The sequence below is a fragment of the Arachis hypogaea genome, chromosome 16, assembly GCF_003086295.3.
Source record: "Arachis hypogaea cultivar Tifrunner chromosome 16, arahy.Tifrunner.gnm2.J5K5, whole genome shotgun sequence".
NCBI classification, from domain to species: Eukaryota; Viridiplantae; Streptophyta; class Magnoliopsida; order Fabales; family Fabaceae; genus Arachis; species Arachis hypogaea.
In genome coordinates, this window is record NC_092051.1 from 126,703,899 (window position 1) to 126,726,390 (window position 22,492).

General features: G+C 38.1%; 1 non-coding gene across 1 annotated transcript; it reads right to left on the reverse strand.

Annotated features, from left to right (window-relative positions):
• Nucleotides 1-21,901: 21,901 nt before the first annotated feature.
• LOC112760269 (small nucleolar RNA R71) lies at nt 21,902-22,009 on the reverse strand. Its single transcript, XR_003180719.1, has one exon. It is a non-coding gene; the product is annotated as a small nucleolar RNA R71 (small nucleolar RNA).
• Nucleotides 22,010-22,492: the final 483 nt, after the last annotated feature.

Genomic DNA, 22,492 nt, shown 5'->3' on the forward strand with positions numbered 1-22,492 from the left:
TGGTGTTTGGTGGTAAGGGGCTTGTGAGTATGGTGGTCCAGAGTTGTGTTGAGGAGATGGTTCATAAGCATATGGCGGGACTTGTTGGTAACTACAAAGGGGTCCACCATAGTCATCATTTTGGTATGCATCACAGAATGGTTGTTGGTTATAGTGCATTGGAGGGGGTTGTTGCCAAGAGGGTTGATCAAATCCTTGTGGCTCCTCCCATCTTTGATTCTTTCAACCTTGATGCCTATTTTCATTATAGTTTCCATTCCTTACAACAACATTGGAACCAAACTTAAAGCGATGGGGGTGAAAACTCATAATAGCAAATAAAAATTAAAAACGAAAATAAAAACAAATTTAAATTAAAAGGTTATTGAAATTTAAATTTTGAATTTGAAAATTAAATTTTGAAATTTGAATTTTTAAATTTTGAATTTGAATTTTTGAATTTTTAAAATTTGAAATTTGAAATTTAAATATTGAAATTTGAAATTTGATTTTGAAATAAGATAAGGTTTTGAAAAAGATATGATTTTTGAAAAAGATTTGAATTTTGAAATTTAAAACTAAGATAAAATAAGATAAAAATTTTAAAATAGAAATCTGAAATTTTTTTATGCAAATTTCAAAAATTCAATTAAAATAAAGAGAAAAGATATTTTTGAATTAAATGAGGAAAGAGAAAAACAATAAAATGACACCAAACTTAAAATTTTTAGATCAAAACAAAGAGAACAACTAAGAACAACTTGAAGGTTAAGATGAACACGAAGAACAAATTTTTGAAAAATTTTTAATAACTAAATAAAAACCAATAACCTCTTAATTTATGAAAAAGCAAAAATAAAAACAAATAAACAAGTAAAAAGCAAATATTTATAATAATCAATAATAAGGCACACGTTTGCGATTCCCCGGCAATGGCGCCATTTTGAAGAACGAAACTTTCACGCGATCTAGAATTTTCTAAAAATAAATTTCTGTTGTAAGTATAGCTTCTAGACCAACAAGAATTCCTTCCTTACAAAAGTTTTGTTTGTCACTTAAGCAAACCCAATAAAATTGATAACCAAGTATTTAAACCTCGGGTCGTCTTCTCAAGGAATTGCAGGGAAGTATGACTTATTATTAGCTATGAAAAAGGTAGAATTTTTGGGTTTTTGAAATCACTTAACACACATATCAAGGCATCGAATGATAATAAGAGAAGATTAAACATATCAAAATTAAGACCAAAGAAGCATGTTTTCAATCATAGCACAAAATCAGGAAAGAAAATGTAAAACCATGCAAATAGTATGAATAAGTGTATGAAAGATTGATAAAATCCACTCAATTGAGCACAAGATAAACCATAAAATAGTGGTTTATCAGTTTTACCTCATTAATTTGGAGCTTTTTTCATCAAAGAAAGTGGCATTAAGTTGATGCTATCCCCAAGGTCACATAGAGCTCTTTTAACAGTAACTTCTCCAATGATACAACGAATCAAAAAGCTCCCAGGATCTTTCAATTTTTGGGGTAGATTTTCTGAATTATTGCAGTACAATCCTTTGTAAACACCATTGTCTCAACCCCCTTCCAGTTCGTTTTCTTTGCTAATAACTCCTTCATGAATTTGGCATAAAGAGACATTTGCTCTAAAGCCTTTGTAAAAGGAATGTTGATTTGTAGCTTGTGAAAAACCTTCTGGAACTTTGAAAATTGATTGTCCTTGGCTTCCTTTTGCAATCTTTGAGGATATGGGATCTTGGACTTTTATTATGGCACTAGAAAATTTTCTTTGGGTTTCTCCTTTGAAGATTGAATTGGTGGTACTTAAGGGGTTGTGGTCATATAATCTTTCTGAGAATTGGCTTTCTCTTGGGCTTCCTCCTCTTGTTTGTCAATGGCATCCTCCTTGACTTTTTTCCCCAATACCTTTCCACTTCTCAAGGTAATAGCCTTGTATTTTTCTCTTGGGTTTTGGAATTGTGTCGCTGAGAAGGCTAGTGCTTGGTTTCTCCACAAATTGCTTTGCAAGTTGACCCACTTGCATCTCTAGGTTTCTGATGGAGGCTTTTTGGTTCTTAAAATTATATGGTTTCTTTCATAAAATTGGAGGTATTTTCCAAAAAATTGTTGCTTCTTTGGATGAATGGGACGTATGTTGGGTGAGTGTTTCTAAGGCATTTTCCAGGGAATTTATTCTTGGTGGATTTTGTGGTGGTTGTGTGGGTGGTGTCTGGGGTTGGTGAGGATAGTTAAAGGTATTAAAATCGTTGGTTTTTTTATTTTGGTTGTGGTTCCCCCAAACAAAGTTAGGGTAATTCTTCCATCTCTAGTTATAAGCTTTGGAATAAGGGTCATTAGGTGGTGGCTTTGGAAAAATTTCCATGTAGTTAACTTGCTCCTTCTGGAACAACCCACTTTCTTCATCTTTGTGAACTCCTCCACATAAGTTACAACTCACTTATGAACTCACTGTTGAGACTTGCATGTGCGCCATTTACTTTGTGAGTAGGGCAATTTGTTGGGACATCATCTTATTTTGTGCTAAAAGAGTATCCAAAGTATCCAACTCCATCACACCTTTCTTCATTGTTTTCTCAGAGGAGTATAAATACTAATTGTTAGCCACAATCTCAATCAAATCTAGTGCCTCTTCAATGGTCTTCATATGCATGGATCCTCCAGCTGAAGAATCTAATAGGGTACTAGAAGCAGGTGTGAGTCCATTATAGAATATTTGTAATTGCACACAGTCGGCAAACATATTTTGGGTGCACTTTCTCAACATCTCTTTGTACCTCTCTCAAGCTTCATAATGAGATTCTCCATATTTCTTATTCACCATATCATCCCATGTTGCAATGCTGATTAGCGGATATTTTATACGCTTTTTGGGGTTAATTTCATATAGATTTTAGTATGTTTTAGTTGGTTTTTAGTTTATTTTCATTAGTTTCTAGGCAAAATTCATATTTTTGGACTTTACTATGAGTTTGTGTATTTTTCTGTAATTTCAGGTATTTACTGGCTGAAATTAAGGGAGCTGAGCAAAAATCTGATTCAGGCTGAAAAAGGACTGCTGATGCTGTTGGATTCTAACCTCCCTGCACTCAAAATAGATTTTCTGGAGCTACAAGACTCCAAATGGCATGCTTCCAATTGCGTTGGAAAGTAGACATCTAGGGCTTTCCAGAAATATATAATAGTCCATACTTTTCTCAAGGATAGACGACGTAAACTGGCGTTCAACGCTAGCTCTCTGCCCAATTCTGGCGTCCAGCGCCAGAAACAAGTTGCAAGTTGGAGTTCAACGCCAGAAAAGGATCCAAAGCTGGTGTTGAACGCCCAAAACAGCCCCAGGCACGTGAGAAGCTTTAGTCTCAGCCCCAGCACATACCAAGTGGGCCCCAGAAGTAGATTTCTGCACTATCTGTTATAGTTTACTCATTTTCTGTAAACCTAGGCTACTAGTTTAGTATTTAAACAACTTTTAGAGATTCATTTTGGATCTCATGACATTTTAGATCTGAATTTTGTACTCTTTGACGGCATGAGTCTCTAAACTCCATTGTTGGGGGTGAGGAGCTCTGCTGTGTCTCGATGAATTAATGCAAGTATTTCTGTTTTCCATTCAAACATGCGTGTTCCTATCTAAGATATCCATTCGCGCCTAACTATGGAGAAGGTGATGATCAGTGACACTCATCACCTTCCTCAATCCATGAACGTGTGTCTGACAATCACTTCCGTTCTACATCAGATTGAATGAATATCTCTTAGATTCTCTAATCAGAATCTCCGTGGTATAAGCTAGATTGATGGCGGCATTCATGAGAATCCGGAAAGTCTAAACCTTGTCTGTGGTATTCCGAGTAGGATTCTGGGATTGGATGGCTGTGACGAACTTCAAACTCGCGAGTGCTGGGCGTAGTGACAGACGCAAAAGGATAGTAAATCCTATTCCGGTACGCTTGAGAACCTGCAGATGATTAGCCGTGCGGTGACAGCGCACTTGGACCCTTTTCACTGGAAGGATGGATGGTAGCCATTGACAACGGTGATCCACCAACACACAGCTTGCCATAGGAGGAACGTGCATGCGTGAACAAGAAGGCAGAGGAAAGCAGAGATTCAGAAGACAAAGCATCTCCAAAACTCCAACGCATTCTCCATTATTACATACCAAGTATTTATTTTATGCTCCCTTGTTCATTTGCAAGTCAACTGATAATTATAATTGACCTCCTAACTGAGATTTACAAGATAACCATAGCTTGCTTCAAACCAACAATCTCTGTGGGATTCGACCCTTACTCACGTAAGGTATTACTTGGACAACCCAGTGCACTTGCTGGTTAGTTGTGCGAAATTACATTGTGAAGTAATTTTTGTGCACCAAGTTTTTGGCGCCATTGCCGGGGATTGTTCGTGTTTGAACAACTGACGGTTTATTTTGTTTCTTAGATTAGGAAAATTTTTCTTTTTGGTTTAGAGTCTCTTATTAATGTTCTTGGTTAAAAATATCCTTCTTCAAAACAAGTGTTACATTTACTGTCCAATTGGCTAGAGCGTTGGTCTAAGTCCGTGGCAGTTTGATATACTTTTTTTTAAAATCTTTTTCAAAAATAATAATTTCTCTATTAAATTTTGTGCCAAACTTTAAGTTTGGTGTTTTCTTATTGATTTCCCTTTGATTTTCGAAAATTTTAGTTTGGTTTTCTAAAAATTTTAAGTTTGGTGTTCTTTCTTCATGTTCTTGTGTTCTTGTGAGTCTTCAAAGTGTTCTTGAGTTTTCCTTGTGTCTTGATCTTAAAATTTTAAGTTTGGTGTTCCTTGGTGTTTTCCCTCCAAAATTTTCGAAAACAAGGAGCATTGGATCTAAAAATTTTAAATCTTGTGCTATTTTATTGTTTTTCTCTTTCCTCACTAAATTCAAAAATATCTTTTATCTCTAATTTTTAAAACAAATTTTCGAAAATTATTTAAAAAAAAATTTCAGATTTTTTTTTCAAAATTTAAAAATCTTTTCCAAATCATATCTTTTTCAAAACTTCCTTACCACTTTCTCTCCCCTCATTTTTTCGAAAATCTTCACCTATTTTTATTTATTTTATTTTATTTTATTTTATTTTCGAAATAAATAAATAAATAAATAAATAAAAATAAAAATTTTTATTTTACACCATCTCCCTTTCTCCATCATGGATCTAAGTGGAAATGAACAGTCCAGGAGGACTCTGGGGTCATATGCTAACCCCTCTACTGCTTCGTATGGGAGTAGTATCTGCATACCCTCCATTGGAGTCAGTAGCTTCGAGTTGAATCCTCAGCTCATTATCATGGTGTAGCAAAGTTGTCAGTATTCTGGTCTTCCACAGGAAGAACCTACAGAGTTTCTGGCACAATTTTTACAAATTGCTGACACAGTACATGATAAGGAAATAGATCAGGATGTCTACAGACTATTACTGTTTCCATTTGCTGTAAAAGATCAAGCTAAGAGGTGGTTAAATAACCAACCTAAGGCCAGCATAAGGACATGGAAACAGCTGACAGAAAAATTCCTGAATCAATACTTTCCCCCAAAACGGATGACACAGCTAAGGCTAGACATTCAAGGCTTTAAAAAAGGAGATAAGGAATCCCTTTATGATGCCTGGGAGAGATACAGAGAGATGCTACGAAAATGCCCCTCTGAAATGTTTTCAGAGTGGGTTTAGTTAGACATCTTCTATTATGGGCTTGCAGAAGGAGCTCAGATGTCTCTAGATTACTCAGCTGGTGGATCTATCCACATGAGAAAGACAATTGAAGAGGCTCAAGAGCTCATTGATACAGTTGCCAGGAATCAGCATCTGTACCTAAGCAGTGACCCTTCCATGAAAGAAGAGGTTAAAACAGTAACTGCTGAACTCAGCCCTGTAAAACAAGCTGCTGAATTCAATCAGCAATTGGACTTTCTAACAAAGAAGTTAGCCGAATTCAAGGATAAACTACAAGAAACAAGGATGGCTAATATAAATATGGAAGAACAATTGAAGCAAATAAAGCAGCAGCTATCAAGACAAATAATAGAAGAATGCCAAGCAGTTCAATTGAGAAGTGGGAAAACATTAAATACCCCACCTCAAAGCAGCAAAGAGCCAAGAAATGAGCAAATCACCCAAAATTTACCTGAGGACAGTAAGAGCCCAGGGAAAAGTAATTCTGGCATTAAAACGCCAGCAATCTGGTGGAAGGCTGGCGCTGAACGCCCAGACCATGCCCAAGACTGGCGTTCAACGCCGGTAACAAGCAAGAACTGGCGTTCAACGCCAGAAACAAGCAAGGATCTGGTGTTGAACGCCCAAAATGGGCACAGTTCTGGCGTTCAGACGCCAGAAACAGACAAGGAGTTGGCGTCTAACGTCACTCCAGCTTCTAACTCTGGCACTCAACTGCCAGTAAGGGATCAGACACACACAAGTGCTGATGACAACCCCTCTAAAAGGGCTTCTTCAACCACTTCTGTAGGCAATAAACCTACAGCAACTAAGGTTGAGGAATATAAAGCCAAGATACCTTATCCTCAAAAACTCCGGAAAGAGGAACAGGATAAGCAATTTGCTCGCTTTGCAGATTATCTCAGGACTCTTGAAATAAAGATTCCATTTGCAGAGGCACTTGAGCAAATACCTTCTTATGCCAAGTTCATGAAAGAGATCTTGAGTCATAAAAAGGATTGGAGAGAAACAAAAAGAGTTTTCCTCACTGAAGAATGCAGTGCAGTCATTCTAAAAAGCTTTCCTGAAAAGCTTAAAGACCCTGGGAGTTTTCTGATACCATGCACATTAGAAGGTAATTGCACCAAGACAGCTTTGTGCGATCTTGGGGCAAGCATTAACCTAATACCTGCATCCACCATCAGAAAGCTTGGCTTAACTGAAGAAGTTAAACCAACCCGGATATGTCTCCAACTTGCTGATGGCTCCATTAAATACCCATCAGGCGTGATTGAAGACATGATTGTCAGAGTTGGGCCGTTCGCCTTTCCCACTGACTTTGTAGTGCTGGAAATGGAGGAGCACAAGAGTGCTACTCTCATTCTAGGAAGACCCTTCCTAGCAACTGGACGAACCCTCATTGATGTCCAACAAGGGGAAATAACCCTGAGAGTCAATGATGATGAGTTTAAGTTGAATGCTGTCAAAGCCATGCAGCATCCAGACACATCAAAAGACTGCATGAAAGTTGATCCTATTGACTCTTTGGTAGAAGAGATCAACATGGCTGAGAGTCTCGAATCAGAGTTGGAAGACATCTTTAAAGATGTTCAGCCTGATTTGGAGGATTCAGAGGAGATAAAAGAGCCTCTGAAATTTCCTCTGGAAGAGGAAAAACCTCCTAAATCCGAGCTCAAACCATTACCACCATCCCTGAAATATGTATTTCTGGGAGAAGATAACACTTTTCCAGTGATCATAAGCTCTGCTTTAAATCCACAGGAAGAGGAAGCACTTATTCAAGTGCTAAGGACACACAAGACAGCTCTTGGGTTGTCCATAGGTGACCTTAAGGGCATAAGCCCAGCTAGATGCATGCACAAAATCTTATTGGAGGATAATGCTAAACCAGTGGTTCAACCACAGAGACGGCTAAATCCAGCCATGAAGGAAGTGGTGCAGAAAGAGGTCACCAAATTACTAGAGGCTGGGATTATTTATCCTATTTCTGATAGCCCCTGGGTGAGCCCTGTCTAAGTCGTCCCAAAAAAGGGAGGCATGACAGTGATTCATAATGAAAAAAATGAACTGGTTCCTACAAGAACAGTTATAGGGTGGCGCATGTGTATTGACTACAGAAGGCTCAATACAGCCACCATAAAGGATCATTTTCCTTTACCATTCATAGACCAGATGCTAGAAAGACTGGCAGGTCATGATTATTACTGCTTTCTGGATGGCTACTCAGGCTATAACCAGATTGCAGTAGATCCCCAGGATCAAGAGAAAACAGCATTCACATGTCCATCTGGAGTGTTTGCTTATAGAAGGATGCCATTTGGGCTGTGTAATGCGCCTGCAACCTTCCAGAGATGCATGCTCTCTATTTTCTCTGATATGGTGGAAAAATTTCTGGAAGTCTTCATGGATGACTTCTCAGTATATGGAGACTCATTCAGCTCCTGTCTTGATCACCTGAAACTTGTTCTGAAGAGATGCCAAGAGACCAACCTAGTTTTAAACTGGGAAAAATGTCACTTCATGGTGACTGAAGGGATTGTCCTTGGGCATAAAATCTCAAACAAGGGGATAGAGGTAGATCAAGCAAAAATAGAGGTAATTGAAAAATTACCACCACCTGCCAATGTTAAGGCAATCAGAAGCTTTCTGGGGCATGCAGGATTCTATAGGAGATTTATAAAGGATTTTTCAAAAATCGCAAAACCTCTAAGCAATCTGCTAGCTGCTGACACGCCATTTGTGTTTGACACAGAGTGTTTGCAGGCGTTTAAAACGCTGAAAGCTAAGCTGGTCACAGCACCAGTTATTTCTGCACCAGACTGGACATTACCATTTGAGCTAATGTGTGATGCCAGTGATCACGCCATTGGTGCAGTATTGGGACAGAGGCATGACAAGCTTCTGCACGTCATTTATTATGCTAGTCGCATTTTAAATGATGCCCAGAAAAATTACACAACCACAGAAAAAGAGTTACTTGCAGTGGTTTATGCCATTGACAAGTTCAGATCATACTTAGTAGGATCAAAAGTGATTGTGTATACTGACCATGCTACTCTTAAATATCTACTCACAAAGCAGGATTCAAAACCCAGGCTCATCAGATGGGTGTTGCTTCTGCAAGAGTTTGATATAGAAATAAGAGACAGAAAAGGGACAGAGAACCAAGTGGCTGATCATCTGTCCCGGATAGAGCCAGTAGAAGGGACGTCCCTCCCCTCTCTTGAGATCTCTGAGACTTTCCCGGATGAGCATTTATTTGCCATTCAGGAAACACCATGGTTTGCCGATATTGCAAACTATAAAGCTGCAAGGTTCATACCCAAAGAGTACAACAGGCAACAAAAGAAAAAATTAATCACTGATGCAAAGTACTACTTGTGGGATGAACCCTATCTCTTTAAGAGATGTGCAGACAGAATAATCCGTAGGTGTGTTCCAAGAGAAGAAGCACATAGGATCCTATGGCATTGCCATGGATCTCAATACGGAGGCCATTTCGGAGGTGAGCGAACAGCCACCAAGGTCCTCCAATGTGGCTTCTATTGGCCCACACTCTATAAAGATTCCCGAGAGTTTGTACGTAACTGTGACAGTTGCCAAAGAGCTGGTAATCTGCCTCATGGTTACGCCATGCCTCAACAAGGAATCTTGGAGATTGAGTTGTTTGACGTATGGGGAATTGACTTCATGGGACCTTTCCCACCATCATTCTCAAATACTTATATTCTGGTGGCAGTTGACTATGTATCAAAATGGGTTGAAGCCATTGCCACACCCACCAATGATACTAAAACAGTGCTGAAGTTCCTCCAGAAATATATCTTCAGCAGGTTTGGGGTCCCTAGAGTACTAATCAGTGATGGGGGCACTCACTTCTGCAACAAACAGCTTTACTCTGCCATGGTCCGGTATGGGATTCGCCACAAGGTGGCGACTCCATATCATCCACAGACTAATGGACAAGCTGAAGTCTCTAACAGAAAGCTAAAAAGAATCCTAGAATGGACTGTAAATACCCGTAGAAAGGATTGGGCAAGAAGCTTGGATGATGCTCTGTGGGCATACAGAACAGCATTCAAGACTCTTATAGGGACCTCTCCATACCAACTGGTCTATGGTAAGGCATGTCACCTGCCCGTGGAACTGGAACATAAAGCCTACTGGGCAACCAGATTCCTGAACTTTGATGCCAGATTAGCTGGAGAAAAAAGATTGCTCCAGCTAAATGAGCTAGAGGAATTCAGATTCACTGCTTTCGAAAATGCCAAGCTTTATAAAGAAAAATAAAAAAAGTGGCATGACAGAAAGCTGTCATCTAGAATCTTTGAACCAGGACAAAAGGTCTTGTTGTTCAACTCTAGGCTCAGGCTATTCCCCGGGAAACTGAAGTCCCGGTGGAGGGGACCATATGTGATTACAAGTGTATCACTATATGGTTATGTGGAGCTTCAAGATAGTGATTCTGATAAGAAGTTCATTGTCAATGGACAGAGAATCAAGCACTATCTTGAAGGCAATATTAAGCAAGAATGCTCAAGGCTGAAGCTAGACTAAAAGCTCAGCAAGGTCCAGCTAAAGACAATAAAGAAGCGCTTGCTGGGAGGCAACCCAGCCATGGGGCATCAATCCTCTAAGCAATTTGCCCTATTTTTATTTTTATTTGTTTATATAAAGTTCACTAATCCTAAGGTAAAAGAGTCAATTGTATAAGTTCACAGGGTTACAGAAGGATTCTGCACACAAAACAGAGAAAAAGAGCTCACTGGCAAGAAAACGCCAGTAAAAGTCTGTTTTGGGCGTTCAACGCCCAACAGAAGCATCCACTGGGCGTTGAACGCCAGTAAGGATAGCCATCTGGGCGTTAAACGCCAGAAAGAAGCTCTTTCTGGGCGTTTAACGCCAGATTTACAGCATTCTAGGCGTTCAGAAAAATGCCCAGTAACAAAGGACTTCCTGGCATTCAACGCCAGAAAGAAGCAGCAGCTGGTCGTTGAACGCCCAGGAGAGGCAGCATTTGGGCGCTGAACGCCCAAAACAAGCAGCGTTTGGGCGTTCAAACGCCAGGATGGTAGGGAGGAGGTAAATTCATTTTTTCTTCATATTTTTCATTTTAATCTTAATTTTCATGCTTCAATTCATGATTTCTTGCATAAACATGTTAAGAACCCTGATTTCTAAAATCCCTAATTTCTAAAAACCCTACCTTAAAAACATCAAATGTATCTTAATCCATAAGCACAAACCCTCTTTTTCAATTCAATTCAACTCTTTTTCAAATTTTCAAAACAAATCTATCTTTTCAACTATTATCTTTTTCAAATCTCCACATTATCTTTTTCAAAATCTAGATTTATCTTTTTCAAAAAAATTTTTTTCATATCTTTTCAATTTTAAACTATATCCTCTCTTATCATATCTTCTATCTTATCTTTTCCAAATCAATCTTTTTTATCATATCTTTTCTAAATTTTCGAACCCACCCCCTCCCTTTATATATGGGTTCGGCCTCCACCCCCCCTCCATCAACAATTGCACCTAGCTCCCCTTCTATCCCTCTCCTTTCTTTTCTTTTGCTTGAGGACAAGCAAACCTCTAAGTTTGGTGTGTTTATCCGTGATCACTAAGATCATGGCTCCTAAGGGAAAACAACCCACTTCAAGAGGCAAGAAAGAGAGCGTTCCAAAACCACTTTGGAATCAAGGAAAGTTCTTATCTAAAGAACATTCAGACCATTATTACAAAATAATGGGTCTAAGATCAGTGATCCCGGAAGTTAGATTCGATCTGAAAGAAGACGAATATCCGAAGATCCAGGAGCAAATTCGAATCAAGAACTGGGAGGTCCTAGCTAATCCTGAGACGAAAGTGGGAAGGAATATGGTCCAGGAGTTCTATGCTAACATGTGGCAGACAGATAAGCAAAAACTATCTGGAAATGCTTTCTATGAATATCGGACCGTGGTCAGAGGAAAGATTATTCATACCATCCCTGACAAGATCAGGGAGATCTTAAAGCTACCTCAGCTGAAAGATGATCCAGACTCTTTCAACAGGAGAATGATGAGAACAGACAAGGGCCTGGATAAGATTCTAGAGGATATATGTATTCCTGGAGCCAGGTGGACCACCAGCACGAAGGGTGTCCCAAATCAACTCAAAAGAGAAGATCTCAAACCAGTCGCCAGAGGATGGCTGGACTTCATTGGGCATTCTCTGCTGCCCACCAGCAACCGTTCTGAAGTCACTGTTAAAAGAGCAGTGATGATCCATTACATCATGATGGGAAAAGAAGTGGAAGTTCATCAACTGATTTCAACTGAATTCTACAAAATTACTAACAAAAATTCTAAAGAGGCCAGGTTGGCTTATCCAAGCTTGATTTCTCTACTCTGCAAGGACACTGGGGCAAGGATGGGAATAACTGAGTATATCTCAATTGAGAAACCAATCACTAAAGCATCAATGGAAAAACAACAAGCGCAGGATGACCCCATCAAGAAGAAAACACAGGAATTTCTCCCAGAAATCCCTTAATCTGAATATTGGGAGTATCTTGAAACATCAGTTACCAAGATACAAGAAGCTATGGAACAAATAATAAAGGAACAGAAGGAACACAGTCAAATTCTTTGCTATTTGATTAAAGAACAGGAAGAGCAAGGGCGTGACTTGAGGGAATTGAAGCGCCAGAAGTTATCTCTTGAAGGACCAAGCACCCCACAGATCCGAGGAACATCCACTTCCCAGAACAAAGGTTGTTAAATTCCAATTTCTGCTTTAACTCTGTGATAGTTGTCGTTATAAGAGTTTACCTTAGGAGTCATATAGTAGTAATTAGTGTCTATTTTGATTTTAGCTCCAATTAAGTTATAGTCTATTTTTCTCATCATCAGCAAACATGAATAAAATAGTAGATCTTTTGAATAAGAGGCAATAAAATTCGAGTTTTTTTTAAGGAAAATTCTAATTAGTAACATGTGGAGGCAATGCTTTCTGTCTTCTGAATGAATGCTTGAACAGTGCATATGTCTTTTGAATTTGTTGTTTAAGACTGTTAAATATGTTGGCTCTTGAAAGAATGATGAACATGAGATATGTTATTGATAATCTGAAAAATCATAAAAATGATTCTTGAAGCAAGAAAAAGCAGCAAAAAACAAAGCTTGCAGAAAAAAAAAAGAGAAGAGAAAGCAAGCAGAAAAAGCCAATAGCCCTTAAAACCAAAAGGCAAGGGTAATAAAAAGGATCCCAAGGCTTTGAGCATCAGTGGATAGAAGGGCCTAAAGGAATAAAATCCTGGCCTAAGCGGCTAAACCAAGCTGTCCCTAGCCATGTGCTTGTGGCGTGAAGGTGTCAAGTGAAAACTTGAGACTGAGCGGTTAAAGTCGAGGTCCAAAGCAAGAAGAAGAGTGTGCTTAAGAACCCTGGACACCTCTAATTGGGGACTTTAGCAAAGTTGAGTCACAATCTGAAAAGGTTCACCCAATTATGTGTCTGTGGCATTTATGTATCCGGTGGTAATACTGGAAAACAAAGTGCTTAGGGCCACGGCCAAGACTCATAAAGTAGCTGTGTTCAAGAATCATCATACTGAAATAGGAGAATCAATAACACTATCTGAATTCTAAGTTCCTATAGATGCCAATCACTCTGAGCTTCAATGGATAAAGTGAGATGCCAAAACTGTTCGGAAGCAAAAAGCTACTAGTCCCGCTCATCTAATTAGAATCTGAGCTTCACTCAAAAACTCTGAGATATTATTGCTTCTCAACCTATTAGTCTTCTATTTTATTTGTCTAGTTGCTTGAGGACAAGCAACAGTTCAAGTTTGGTGTTGTGATGAGCGGATATTTTATACGCTTTTTGGGGTTAATTTCATATAGATTTTAGTATGTTTTAGTTGGTTTTTAGTTTATTTTCATTAGTTTCTAGGCAAAATTCATATTTCTGGACTTTACTATGAGTTTGTATGTTTTTCTGTAATTTCAGGTATTTTCTGGCTGAAATTGAGGGAGCTGAGCAAAAATCTGATTCAGGCTGAAAAAGGACTGCTGATGCTGTTGGATTCTAACCTCCCTGCACTCAAAATGGATTTTCTGGAGCTACAAGACTCCAAATGGCGTGCTTCCAATTGCGTTGGAAAGTAGACATCCAGGGCTTTCCAGAAATATATAATAGTCTATACTTTGCTCAAGGATAGATGACGTAAACTGGCGTTCAACGCCAGCTCTCTGCCCAATTCTGGCGTTCAGCGCCAGAAACAAGTTGCAAGTTAGAGTTCAACGCCAGAAAAGGATCCAAAGCTGGTGTTGAACGCCCAAAACAGCCCCAGGCACGTGAGAAGCTTTAGTCTCAGCCCCAGCACACACCAAGTGGGCCCCAGAAGTAGATTTCTGCACTATCTGTTATAGTTTACTCATTTTCTGTAAACCTAGGCTACTAGTTTAGTATTTAAACAACTTTTAGAGATTCATTTTGGATCTCATGACATTTTAGATCTGAATTTTGTACTCTTTGACGGCATGAGTCTCTAAACTCCATTGTTGGGGGTGAGGAGCTCTGCTGTGTCTCGATGAATTAATGCAAGTATTTCTGTTTTCCATTCAAACATGCGTGTTCTTATCTAAGATATCCATTCGCGCCTAACTATGGAGAAGGTGATGATCAGTGACACTCATCACCTTCCTCAATCCATGAACGTGTGTCTGACAATCACTTCCGTTCTACATCAGATTGAATGAATATCTCTTAGATTCTCTAATCAGAATCTCCGTGGTATAAGCTAGATTGATGGCGGCATTCATGAGAATCCGGAAAGTCTAAACCTTGTCTGTGGTATTCCGAGTAGGATTCTAGGATTGGATGGCTGTGACGAACTTCAAACTCGCAAGTGCTGGGCGTAGTGACAGACGCAAAAGGATAGTAAATCCTATTCCGGTACGCCTGAGAACCTGCAGATGATTAGCCGTGTGGTGACAGTGCACTTGGACCCTTTTCCCTGGAAGGATGGATGGTAGCCATTGACAATTGTGATCCACCAACACACAGCTTGCCATAGGAGGAACGTGCATGCGTGAACAAGAAGGCAGAGAAAAGCAGAGATTCAGAAGACAAAGCATCTCCAAAACTCCAACGCATTCTCCATTATTACATACCAAGTATTTATTTTTTGCTCCCTTGTTCATTTGCAAGTCAACTGATAATTATAATTGACCTCCTAACTGAGATTTACAAGATAACCATAGCTTGCTTCAAACCAACAATCTCTGTGGGATTCGACCCTTACTCACGTAAGGTATTACTTGGACGACCCAGTGCACTTGCTGGTTAGTTGTGCGAAATTACATTGTGAAGTAATTTTCGTGCACCAAATGCTCTCCTTAGGCTGAGTCTCAAGCAACTTCTTGGCTCGGCCCCTCACAAAAAAGGGAACAACATTAAGTGATATGTTTCAGCAAATACACCATTGGACTTGACGGTGTCACATATTTGTAGAAAGCTAGAGATGAATATATTGGGGATTCTTGAGGGCTTCTACTAAATGACAATTTTTTTGAACCAGAGTTATGAGTTAAGACTTCAATTCGAAATTGTTTGCCTCCAAAGTAGGCCTCACTATGCTACTACCACAACTATTGCTTGTGGGAGTGACATAGTCTCTAAGAGTCCCTCTGACATTAGCATCATCATTATTGTTGGCTGCCATGCTTTCTGACTCAATTTCTTCTTCACTGACTTCTTCAAACTAGTGGTCTCTACCTTGCTTTCTTTGTCACTAGAGAGTCCTTTTAATTTTCACATCATAAAGAAGAGGCTCCTTATCTTTATTTCTTTGCATAAACACACAGAAAACAAAGAAAGTTGGAATTTCCTACGTCAAAGTGAAGGGAATTCTAGTAAGACAAAAAGAAAATAGACAAACAGAAAGATAAAAGTCTAATATAGGTAATCAACTAATTGTTAGTTGTTAATCACAACTAGTCCCCGACAATGGCACCAAAAACTTGATTGCAGAATTTACAAAACCACAAATGATCGGCAAGTGCACCGAGTCATACCAAGTAATACCATGGGAGTGGGTTATCATTCCCACGAGGATTAACAGATTAAGCACGCAATAGTCAATTGATTATTCTAGTCAGACAATCAAGATTGCGGGTTTTAGAAAGCTTTAACATAAAATAGTGAAATAAATAAAGGTAAACAGTAAGTATTAAGAAAATAATATGATTAAAAGAGTTAAGGTTTCAAAGATATTGAGACTTCCAGACAGATACTTTTCATTTTTCACCTTGATCATGCAAAGATACATCCATGACAAATCATTAGTAATCAAATCCTAATCCCTTGGTAATTTAATTTCTCTTTAACCTGATTAATCGCTAATTCCTTAGTCAATTACTTAAAAAAAAGAGTTAAAGCACGTTCACTAATTTAGAAGCCACACAATTCACAAGAATTATTCCTAGTTAATTCGATGTCACATATCAAGTCTAGTTTTCAAACTTAAGAATTGAGAGAAGAAGTTTTCAAGCTTAATTCAATTAATTAACTTTTTCAAAAAATTAAAAGAATTCAAGCCAGAGAAGAATTATTTTCCAACACATTCAAACCCTTTGGATGAAGAATGAAAACTTTTTTTCTTAAGAAAATATCAATTCATTGATCAAAGGTAGAAAAGCTAGAATATTAATCCATAGGAATCACCAGAGCTCCTAACTTTAACCAAGGAGATTAGTTACTCATGCTTTCAGTGAAAACCTAAAATTATCAAGTGTAAAAAGTGCCGAAGAAGAGAGCTCGTGAGTGACTTCTCTCCTTATATACTAATCCTAAACAAATTCAAAATTAAAAACTTAAACCGAATCAACATAAAATAAAATCAAATCTAACAAATTAATATTTTTCTCTTCCCAGTTAGACTTTAAATCTTTTCCCTCATGATCCTCAATCAATACTAGAACTCATGGGCTTGAGTTGAGTCTTGAGCTAATTACTTAAGTGTTGTAAAATTGGAAGACTTAGTGGATGAATGAAAGCCCCTGGGAAATGACCTAAAACTTTACGTTACACGTGAATCCCTTCACGTTGCACGTGAAGCCAATTCTTGGCCAAAATACTCTCTGTCTTGATTACATTGGACATGGAGAATCCCACATCGAATGTGGGTTTATTTTTTCTTCAATTTTAACTTCTGTTTGCTCCATCACGTTGTACATCCAAAAACTCATGATGCACGCTATTGTTGTCGTGCGTACGCATGCCAAATGCATATGCGTGATGTCTCTTTTTCACACTGGTTGTGTGTACGCGCATGAGATGCGTATGTACAACACCCCCACGTGCATTGGCTGTGTTTTCATGTCCCACGACTGTACCTCATACTTAAGTTTTTGCTCTCATTTTGCTCCAGGCATGCTATAATGCGAATTTTATAACCACAACCTAACCAGCAAGTGCATCGAGTCGTACCAAGGAATACCTCAGGTGAGTGAGGGTCAATCCCACGAGGATTGATGGACTAGCAATGATGGTTGATTAATTTCCTTAGTTAGACAAGCAAAAAATAGTGTTTTGAGAGTTCAAATGCATTAAACAGTAAATTCAGAATACCAGAAGATAGGCAGTAAATAAGTTGAGAATAATATATGAAGAAAAAGTTAAGGCTTCAGAGTTATCTATTTTCCGGATTGACTTTTCTTACTAACTATTTTAATCATGCAAGATTTAATTCATGGCAAACTATATGTGACTAACCCTAATTCCTTAGACCTTTTTAGTCTCCTTTAACTCTCATCAATCACTAATTCCTTGGTCAATTAATTTCAATTAGAGGGTGAAGTTTAATTCTAGTTATTTTGCCACAAAAATCCTAATTATCCAAATATAAGAGGATTATATGTCACATATCCCATTAAGTCCAAATAATTAGAATTTAGGAGAAATTGTTTTCAAGCTGTTGTTCAAGTAAAGAGCTTTTCCAAGTTATACAAGAACTCAATTAGAAAGAGGGTCATACTTTCGTTCCACCCAAATTCATAAGATAACAAACGAAAACAATTCTTGAATTATAAATCAGTACATGAATTAAACTAGAAAGACAATAGAATCAATCCATATAATAGACAGAGCTCCTAACCTTAATAGTGGAGGTTTAGTTGCTCATGATTCAAAGTGGAAACTAGGATTCTCTTAAACTGTAAATTGGAATGAGGTGGAATAATCCCCGAGAAGAGAAGTTTCTTTTCCCTTTTATATCTAATCCTAATTAATTTAAAAATTCTATCTTCTAAACTAAAATAATATCTTTTCCTATTTTAAAATAAAATATAAATTTAATCAAAACTTATTAAACTATGCGTGCAGCCTTTGGAATAAGATTGGGGACCACTGGTATTATCAGGATCCACGTTGAACTTGAAAATTTCCAAGTTCAGTGTGGAGGAGTGATGAGCGGATAATTTATACGCTTTTTGGCATTGTTTTTAGTATGTTTTTAGTATATTTTAATTAGTTTTTATTATATTTTTATTAGTTTTTAAATAAAACTCACTCTTCTGGACTTTACTATGAGTTTGTGTGTTTTTCTATAATTTTAGGTATTTTCTGGCTGAAATTGAGGGACCTGAGCAAAAATCTGATTCAGAGGCTAAAAAAAGACTGCAGATGCTGTTGGATTCTGACCTCCCTGCACTCAAAGTGAATTTTCTAAAGCTACAGAAGCCCAATTGGTGCGCTCTCAATTGCGTTGGAAAGTAGACATCCTGAGCTTTCCAGCAATATATAATAGTTCATACTTTGCCCGAGATTTGATGGCCCAAACAGGCGTTCCAAGTCAGCTCAAGAATTCTGGCGTTTAACTCCAAAACTGGCACAAAAGTTGGAGTTAAACGCCCAAACTGGCACAAAAGCTGGCGTTTAACTCCAAGAAAAGTCTCTACACATGAAAGCTTCAATGCTCAGCCCAAGCACACACCAAGTGGGGCCGGAAGAAGATTTCTGCATTAATTACTGATTTCTGTAAACCCTAAGCTACTAGTTTTCTATAAATAGGACCTTTTGCTATTGTATTTTCAATCGGGGGGGGGGGGGGAATTATCTTTTGATCCCTTGATCACATTTTGGAGGCTGGCCTCTCGGCCATGCCTAGACCTTGTTCTTATGTATTTTCAACGGTGGAGTTTCTACACACCATAGATTAAGGTGTGGAGCTCTGCTGTTCTTCATGAATTAATGCAATTACTGCTGTTTTTCTATCCAACTCAAGTCTATTTCTTCTCCAAGATATTCATTCGCACCCAAGAACATGATGAATGTGATGATTATGTGACGCTCATCACCATTCTCACTTATGAACGCATGATTGACAACCACTTCCGTTCTACATGAACAAGCTTAAATGCGTATCTCTTGGGTTTCTAATCTAAGATTGGAACCTTCGTGGTATAGGCTAGAATTATTGGCAGCCATTCCTGATATCCGGAAAGTCTAAAACTTGTCTGTGGTATTCCGAGTAGGATCTGGGAAGGGATGACTGTGACGAGCTTCAAACTCGCGATTGTGGGGCGTGTGACAGACGCAAAAGGATCAATGGATCCTATTCCGACATGATCGAGAACCGACAGCTGATTAGCCGATGTTGTGACAGAGCATTAGGACCATTTTCACTGAGAGGACAGGATGTAGCCATTGACAACGGTGATGCCCAACATAAAGCTTGCCATGGAAAGGAGTATGAATGATTGGAAGAAGGCAATAGGAAAGCAGAGGTTCAGGAGGAACAATGCATCTTCATATGCTTATCTGAAATTCCAACCAAAGAATTACATAAGTACCTCTATCTTTATTTTATGTTTTATTCATCTTTTAATTATCAATTCTCCATCACCATCTAAATTCGCCTGACTAAGATTTACAAGGTGACCATAGCATGCTTCAAGCCGACAGTCTCCGTGGGATCGACCCTTACTCACGTAAGGTATTACTTGGACGACCCAGTGCACTTGCTGGTTAGTTGTGCGAAATTGTGACAAAGTGTGATTCACGTTTGAGAGCTCCAAGTCTTTGGCGCCATTGTTGATGATCACAATTTCGTGCACCAAGTTTTTGGCGCCGTTGCCGGGGATTGTTCGAGTTTGGACAACTGACGGTTCATCTTGTTGCTTAGATTAGGTATCTTTTCTTCAGAATTTTTAAGAATGAATTCTAGAGTTTCAAGGTGATGTTCCTACCATCACAAAAGCTGATTGATTCTCATCAATTTAGCTATTGAATGTAATGTCCTGCTGAAGCTTGGCCAAACATGTCTAATCCTTTTTAGACTGAAGCTTTAGACTAAAATTGCATGATTCCTGGAATTCTTATTAAAAGTTTTGATTCTCTTTATTTTCTTTTCTATATAATTTTCGAAAAAAAAATACAAAAAAATTTTAAAATCATAAAACCAAAAATATTTTATGTTTCTTGTTTGAGTCTATTGTCTAATTTTAAGTTTGGTGTCAATTGCATGTCTTTATCCTTCTAATTTTCGAAAATTTATACATATTGTTCTTCATTGATCTTCAAGTTGTTCTTGATGATTTCATTGCTCTGATCTTCAAATTCTCTTGTTTTGTATGTTTTGTTGTTTCTTACATGCATTTTTACATTGTTATAGTCCTTAGTATACAAACTTTTAAGCTTGGTGTCTTACATGCATTGTTTATTTGATCTTAGTTGCATTTTTATTGATTCCCATCATCAAAAATTCAAAAATATTTTTTAAAACTATGTCTTTTCAAGTCAATAATACAGAGAATTGAAGATTCAGAACATTTAGCAGAGGAATCAAACAGAAAAAGCTGGGCGTTCAAAACGCCCAGTGAAGAAGGAAAACTGGCGTTTAAACGCCAGCCAGGGAACCTGGCTGGGCGTTTAACGCCCAAAAAGGTAGAGATTTGGGCGTTAAACGCCAGGATGACACTAGAGGGAAGAATTTGTTTTTAATTCACATTTTTTCAAGTTTTCATAATTTTTCAAAATCAAATTTTTTTCAAATCATATCTTTTCAATCATATCTCTTTCAAAATCAATTTCTTTCCATTTTATATTTATTTTTACTATTTTCAAAAAATCCTTGCTTCAATTCAAGATTTACTTCAAAAATTTTCAAGTTGTTACTTGCCTATTAAGAAAGGATCAAATTTTAAATTTTAGAATCATATCTTTTAATTTCTTGTTAGTCAAGTAATCAACTTTAGTTTTAAAACTTTCTCTTTTGAATTTGATTTTCAATCATATCTTCTCAATCATATCTTTTCAATCACACCCTTTTTCAAAATTAATTTTCAATCATATCTTTTTAATTTCTGATTTCAAAATCTTTTTCAAAAATCACTTGATTTCTTTCTCAATCTTAGTTTTCGAAAACCAATTACCAAATTTTCAAAATCTCTTACTTTAATTTCGAAAATTTCTTCCCCTCTTCTCACATCCTTCTATTTAAGGGACTAAGACTCCTCATCAAGGTGCAATTCGAACTCTGTCCCTCTTGATAAGTTCGAATTCCCTCTTTTCCACCTCCTCCTTCTATTCTTCTTTTCTTCTGACACCTCAAGGAATCTCTATACTATGACATAGAGGATTCCATACTTTCTTGTTCTCTTCTCTTTCATATGATCAGGAGCAAAGATAAAAGCATTCTTGTTGAAGCTGATCCTGAACCTGAAAGGACCTTGAAGAGAAAGCTAAGAGAAACCAAAACACAACTCTCTCTAGAGGGCCTAACAGAGCTCTTCAAGGAAGAAGAAACCATGGCAGCTGAAAACAACAATGCCAACAATGCAAGGAAGGTGCTTGGTGACTTTACTGCACCTACTCTCGACTTCTATGGGAGAAGTATCTCAATCCCTGACATTGGAGCAAACAACTTTGAGCTTAAGCCTCAATTAGTTTCTCTAATGCAACAGAATTGCAAGTTTCATGGACTTCCATTGGAAGATCCTCATCAGTTCTTAGCTGAGTTCTTGCAAATTTGTGACACTGTCAAGACCAATGGGGTTGACCCTGAAGTCTACAGACTTATGCTCTTTCCTTTTGCTGTAAGAGACAGAGCTAGAACATGGTTGGATTCACAACCTAAGGAAAGCCTGAACTCTTGGGAAAAGCTAATCAATGCCTTCTTGGCAAAGTTCTTTCCACCTCAAAAATTGAGTAAGCTTAGAGTGGAAGTCCAAACCTTTAGACAGAAGGATGGTGAGTCCCTCTATGAAGCTTGGGAGAGATACAAGCAATTGATCAGAAGGTGCCCTTCTGACATGCTTTCAGAATAGAGCATCATAGGAATCTTCTATGATGGTCTGTCTGAACTATCCAAGATGTCATTGGATAGCTCTGCTGGAGGATCTCTTCATCTGAAGAAGACGCCTGCAGAAGCTCAAGAACTCATTGAAATGGTTGCAAATAACCAATTCATGTACACCTCTGAAAGGAATCCTGTGAATAATGGGTCAACTCAGAAGAAAGGAATTCTTGAGATTGATACTCTGAATGCCATATTGGCTCAGAATAAAATATTGACTCAGCAAGTCAATATGATTTCTCAGAGTCTATCTGAAATGCAAGCAGCAACAGGCAGTACTAAGGAAGCTTCCTCTGAAGAAGAAGCTTATAATCCTGAGAACCCAGCAATGGAAGAGGTGAATTACATGGGAGAACCCTATGGAAACACCTATAATCCTTCATGGAGAAATCATCCAAATCTCTCATGGAAGGATCAACAGAGACCTCAACAAGGTTTCAACAAC